Here is a 6,000-nt window from a genome sequence, read left to right on the forward strand (position 1 = left end):
GTAAGAGCATAGCGTCAGGCGGCGGCGGCGTTCACAAAAGAGAGCAGAGAGACGAGGTAGTGCAGCACTAGTAAAGACTAACGAGTACCGTTCACAGAATTGAAGCCTGGCACACAGCAATACAAGGCAGTGGTACACAGAAGCAACAATTAGCAGGTACAATCAAAACGCCATCTTATGGTCCGCAGCGCGTCTGATGCTAGCGCCTGACCATTCGGGCGCACGGAAATATATATCTAAAATCAGAATCTTACAGCCTTTATGATTTGACCCTACCATGACAGTCAAATACTAATGTGATCGATCAAATAAAAAGGTTTATTTGAAAGTGAAAAACTTGAAAATAATCAACCTTATATACTACCGTGCACCAAAAACACCGTGCTTAATGTTAGCCCATATATTTCTTTACTGTAAGCTGTCGCAAGATTTGCTCATGCAACAACAGATTCCAAATCGATCGATCAAATGGGAAAAACTTCTTTACCTAATTGTCAAATGAAAAATCTCATACTTACAAAGTGAACGCATAAAGAAAAATATTTGACAGCTGTGGGATTTGAACCCACGCCCTTTCGGAACAGAGCCTAAATCTGGCGCCTTAGACCACTCGGCCAAACTGTCGTTGTTGCAGCTGTCAATAAAGAAAACTATAAACGCAAACATCCACGACAGCAGAGTTGATCCAAATGCAGGTACATGAACATGATGCATGTGATGCAGCCGACCAATAGTTCACTTACCGCGAGCATTTGCTAGTTAAACCAGATTTTATACTTATATATGGGCGGCTGCAATGCAAAAATCAGCTTACAAAGGAGAAAGAAAATATCATGATGTAAACTTAGGGGTGTGTCAATTCATGTGTCGTGGTGGTGTCACGGCAGATGCCATAGGATCATTTAACTTGGAGCCGATGGATGAAGGAGGAACCGGAGGAGGGAAGACATGAAGAAAAACACGCACGATTCACACCAGAACACACAGATTTACCCAGGTTCGGAGCCCTCTTGTCGAGGTAAAACTTCTACTCCTGCTTTGCTGTATTAGCCGAGATAGGCCAGCTCTGTAATGGCGCTCCTTGAGCTGTATTCTTGAGGAAGAAGAAGAAGAAGGGAAAACCCTAAAACATCTAAGTGCTCGATCTCCTTTCCAGGGAGGTGTAGTGCTGCATTTATGGGCCAGGCATGTCACACTGACATGCGGGCTGAGTCTAACGTTACCTTCCTTTTGCCCCGACGGGCACGCGGCTCGGTTCCCTCCGGGCAGTACGGCAGGGGACAAGACAACTTTACTTTTCCCTACTAGCCTGCAACGGGTACAACTATCCTCTGCCGGCTTCCGTTATAGATTCCCTTTCGTGCTTCTCTAGCGTGGTCACCTGACACCGGTACGTAGGCGCTGACTGTTTTTCTGAGATGATGATGGCGCTGCTTTACTTTGCACCGCGTGGTCAGGATAAGACCGTTGAAGGATCTCGGCACCGCCGAGGTCAAGGGGCTCGTCCTTATCCTGCAAACTTACAAGATAAGAAAATTATGCCGGCATACGCCCGGGATGCCGGCTTATCGTTAGTTTAACTTTATGATGCCGGTATATGTTGCTATGCCGGCTTTGCCTCCGTTATCTCGGTTAGAGTTGTGTCGCCATGATCCTACTCGGGGTCATCCCCCCGACACTAGTCCCCGAAGCTGTTGTGGTCCGGCATAGAAGGATGTCGGGCTACGACAGTTTCCCGTAGACAGACCACTGACACCTACTTGGGTCCAGCCGAGAGGGATGCTGAGACAACCCCAGGTCCTCCTAGCCGAGATCAATTCATTCCGGGACTCCGGGTTGGCGTGCTTATCCAGCCCTTAGCCGAGATTCTTTCTTCTTCATGACTGACAATTAAAAACTTACTTCCGCCGACATAACCGCCACCAACGGGAGGATAATGCTTGAGTTACTGCCACCGCGTTTTTTGAGGCGAGTGTGCTCTCGTGCCGGACAGTAAGGCCGACAGAGCCTTTAAGGATAGAACTTCGGTTCCCACGCGAACACTTATCCTCCGGATCTCGCGGGATTCTTGGTGGCACGCCGCGCAGTAACCGAGCGTGCGCCTTGATGAGCATAACACGCCTTGATTTCTCTTCCTAGCTTAGAAATAACTTTAGAAACATTAGATCCCCGGAATTCCAGGTGCAAATGTAATCGACATACTCTTGTTTGCCAAGCATTATGCTCTTAATTTAATTAAGTCTTTTGTTTATCAAATTCCTGACCGAGTCTCCGAGTTCATTTTTTCTCTTAGTGAAATTTTATAACTTCGGTTCCTTTGTCTGCCTTGTCGGCGTTCGACGTACTAATCGCAAAGTAATAAAACCACTCGCGAAAAAAGTAACTCGAAGAATTCGCTTGGCAATAACCGAGTTAGAAAGAGATGCCGAGTTAAGATAACGTGTATCTCGGATCGCCTCTTTGCTTGTTTCTGCAGTCATTTTTCATGTGTTCGGTTATTTTATACCCATCTCTAGCTTGCCATGAAGCTGGGTTGCGGACAACAACAAAGTCATAGAGGAGTTTCTTAAATACCGACAAACTACTAGATTAACATAAGATTACGCAACCAAGCCATGTCAACATACAAAAGAGAATTGTAACAAAGCACTTAAATTTAAGTCCTTGAGTTTCTTTTAAGAACCCGGCGGATAATTTCATTGTCTTAATTAGAACATTCAACATAAGGAAAAACGATATAAATACTCAGCTCTCAAGTATAGAACGGACGGAGCAACGCTACATTACATGGCCTCTTGGTTTCCTCGCCTGACCGGTCCATCATGTTCGCCTTTGGATCTTGTGCATCTATAAGATAGTAGGAATCGTTGTGAAGCACTTTGCTCACAATGAAGGGTCCTACCCACGGAGGTGACAGTTTGTGCATGCCGGCTGCGCTGTGCACAAGTCGGAGGACAAGATCTCCTTCCCGGAATACTCGCGGGCTGACCTTTCGGCTGTGATAACGCCTTAGGTGCTGTTGATAGATGGCCGACCGAGAGAGATCCAATTCCCGTGCTTCTTCGAGCAGGTCGACATCATTTTCTCGGGCCTTTTTCACCTCGGCCTCCGTATACATGGTTACTCGTGGAGAGTCATGTTCAATGTGGCTGGTAGGACAGCTTCCGCCCCGTACACAAGGAAGAATGGCGTGTAGCCTGTAGAGCGATTGGGAGTCGTCCTGAGACTCCATAGCACAGCCGGGAGTTCATCTAGCCAGCATCCCGGAGTACGCTCCAATGGTTTGATTAGCCGGGGTTTTATGCCGGCCAAAACCATGCCTTTCGCCCTTTCAACTTGCCCATTGGATTGAGGATGTGCTACGGAAGCAACATCCAGCCAGATTTTCTTTCCAGCACAGAATCGCGCGAAAGGTCCCTCCGCAAAGTTCGTTCCATTATCCGTGATGATACTGTGCGGGTACCCATATCTCAAGACGATATCCTTCAGAAATGACACCGCGGTTTTGCCGTCACACTTCTTTATCGGCTTAATCTCAATCCATTTGGTGAATTTGTCGACCATGACCAGGATATGCGTCATGCCTCCTCGTGCCCGCTTGAACGGTCCTACCATATCCAAACACCAGACGGCAAAAGGCCAAGTGATTGGAATAGTCTTGAGTTCGGATGCCGGCATATGAATCTTGCTGGCATATCTCTGGCAGCCATTGCACTTCCTGACTATATCTTTTGCTTCTTGTAGTGCACTCGGCCAGTAAAAACCATGCCGGAAAGCTTTGCCACTAGCGTTCTCGAAGATGCGTGATGGCCACACTCTCCTTGATGAATATCTTGAAGTATTTCTTGTCCTTCCTCCGGCTCGACGCACCGCTGTAGGACGTTAGTAATGCTTCTCTTGTAAAGCTCACCATTGATGATGGTGTATGCTTTCGCTCTTGTCTGGATTTGTCTTGCCGACAGTTCCTCTTCCGGGAGACTCCCATCTTTGAGATAAGATATTATCGGTTGCGCCCAAACTGGCACAGGACGAGTGGTGAAGATTGGCTCATCCGGCTCGTCTATCTCCATTGGCTCAACTGCCATTGTTTCTGTTGAGTTAAGGCGCTCAGTCCCCCGGTTACCGGAACCGTTGCCACTGTCAATGTCCATGGGAGTGACGTCGGCTTCTGAGCTCGCCGGGATAAATATCGACTCCGATTCTGGTGAGGGTTTGATGGACGGTTTGCGTAAATGTTCTAACGCCATCCCAGCTGGAATAGCCTGTCGTGTCGAGCTGAGTTTCGACAATGTGTCGGCTGCTTCATTTTCTGCTTGAGGTACATGGTGAAATTCACACCCGTCGAAGTGGCCATTGATTTTCTGAACGTGAAACCGGTATAGCGCCATATTGGCATCCAATGCATCCCAGTTACTAGAAGCCTGCTGGACGACAAGATCTGAATCACCAAAATATTGGATCCGGCGAACTCCAATTTCCTTTGCCATTTTCAGTCCATGTACAAGCGCTTCATACTCTGTTGGATGCTGCGAAGTGAATTTGCAATACGTACTTAACCTGATCGCGCTTTGGCGAGGTCAGAACTATGTCGACGCCAAGCCCGCTTTTCATCTTAGAACCGTCAAAATGTAATTTCCAGTAGTTAGTTTCTGGGGCGGTGGTTCATACTCCATTTCAGCCCAATCCACCAAGAAATCCGCCAAAGCCTGAGATTTCACGGCATCCCGTCTGTCGTACTGCAGCGCATAGGGTGCCAACTCGACAGCCCATTTTGCGACTCGGCTGCTCGCATCTTTGTTACTCATGATTTCCGAGACGGGCGCCTCACATATAACTCGGATCTGATGTGCCTCAAAGTAATGCTTTAGCTTTTTTGCCGCCATATATACGCCATACACCATCTCTTGGTAGTGGGGATAATTTTGCTTGGACGACGATAACACCTCGCTCAAGTAATATACTGGCATCTGCAACAATTTGCCATTTTCATCCCTTTCCGCTACAATGACAGCACTGACAACTCGATTTGTCGCTGCAATGTATAACAACATAGGCTCCTTCTCCATCGGCGAAACTAATATAGGTGCCGTAGCAATCATCTTCTTTGGCTCTTGAAAAGCTAGGTCCGCCTGTGGTGTCCACACAAATTTGTCGGTTTTCTTCATCAGCTGGTATAAGGACATAGCCTTTTCACCTAGCCGACTCACAAAATGACTCAGCGACGCTAGGCATCCCATGAATTTCTGCACATCTTTGAGACACTTTGGTAGTTTCATTCTTTCTATAGTAGCAATTTTCACATGGTTCATTTCTATTCCTCGACTTGATACCAGGAAACCGAGCAACTTTCCTGCCGGCACACCGAATGTGCACTTGGCCGGGTTCAGTTTCATTCGGAATCTCCGCAGATTTGTGAATGTTTCTTGGATATCATCTAGGAACGTGGCGCTTTTCTTGGTTTTTATGACGACATCATCGACATACACCTGCACATTTTTTGCCGAGTTGATTGTGCAAGCACTTCTGCATGCACCTTTGATAGGTAGCTCCTGCATTTCTCAAACCAAACGGCATAGTGCGATAGCAATAAGCCCCGAACGGGGTGATAAATGATGTCTTTATTTGATCATTAGGGTTCAGCGGTATCTGATGAAAACCAGAGTACGCATCCACAAAAGACAACAACTCACATCCGGCAGTGAAGTCGATCACTTGATTGATCCGAGGTAATGGAAAGAGATCTTTGGGACATGCCTTGTTGAGGCCGGTGTAATTGATACACATGCGCCACACCTTGGCAGCAGTTGGGTCGTCTTTCTTCTTCTTGACCATGACCGGGTTTGCCAGCCAGTCGGGATGCAACACCTCCATTATGAAACCGGCAGCTAAAAGCCTGGATACCTCTTCCGATATGAGTTTCCTTCTGTTGTCAGCGAAGCGTCGAAGGGCTGCTTCACCGGTCTTGCGTCTGGTCTGACATGAAATGAGTGCTCAGCTAAC

General features: G+C 47.3%; 1 non-coding gene across 1 annotated transcript; it reads right to left on the minus strand.

Moving 5' to 3' along the window:
- Positions 1-544: 544 nt before the first annotated feature.
- TRNAL-UAG lies at positions 545-624 on the minus strand. Its single transcript has one exon. It is a non-coding gene; the product is annotated as a tRNA-Leu (tRNA).
- Between the last annotated feature and the right edge of the window lie 5,376 nt (positions 625-6,000).

This window comes from Brachypodium distachyon, chromosome 2, assembly GCF_000005505.3.
Source record: "Brachypodium distachyon strain Bd21 chromosome 2, Brachypodium_distachyon_v3.0, whole genome shotgun sequence".
Taxonomy (NCBI): domain Eukaryota; kingdom Viridiplantae; phylum Streptophyta; class Magnoliopsida; order Poales; family Poaceae; genus Brachypodium; species Brachypodium distachyon.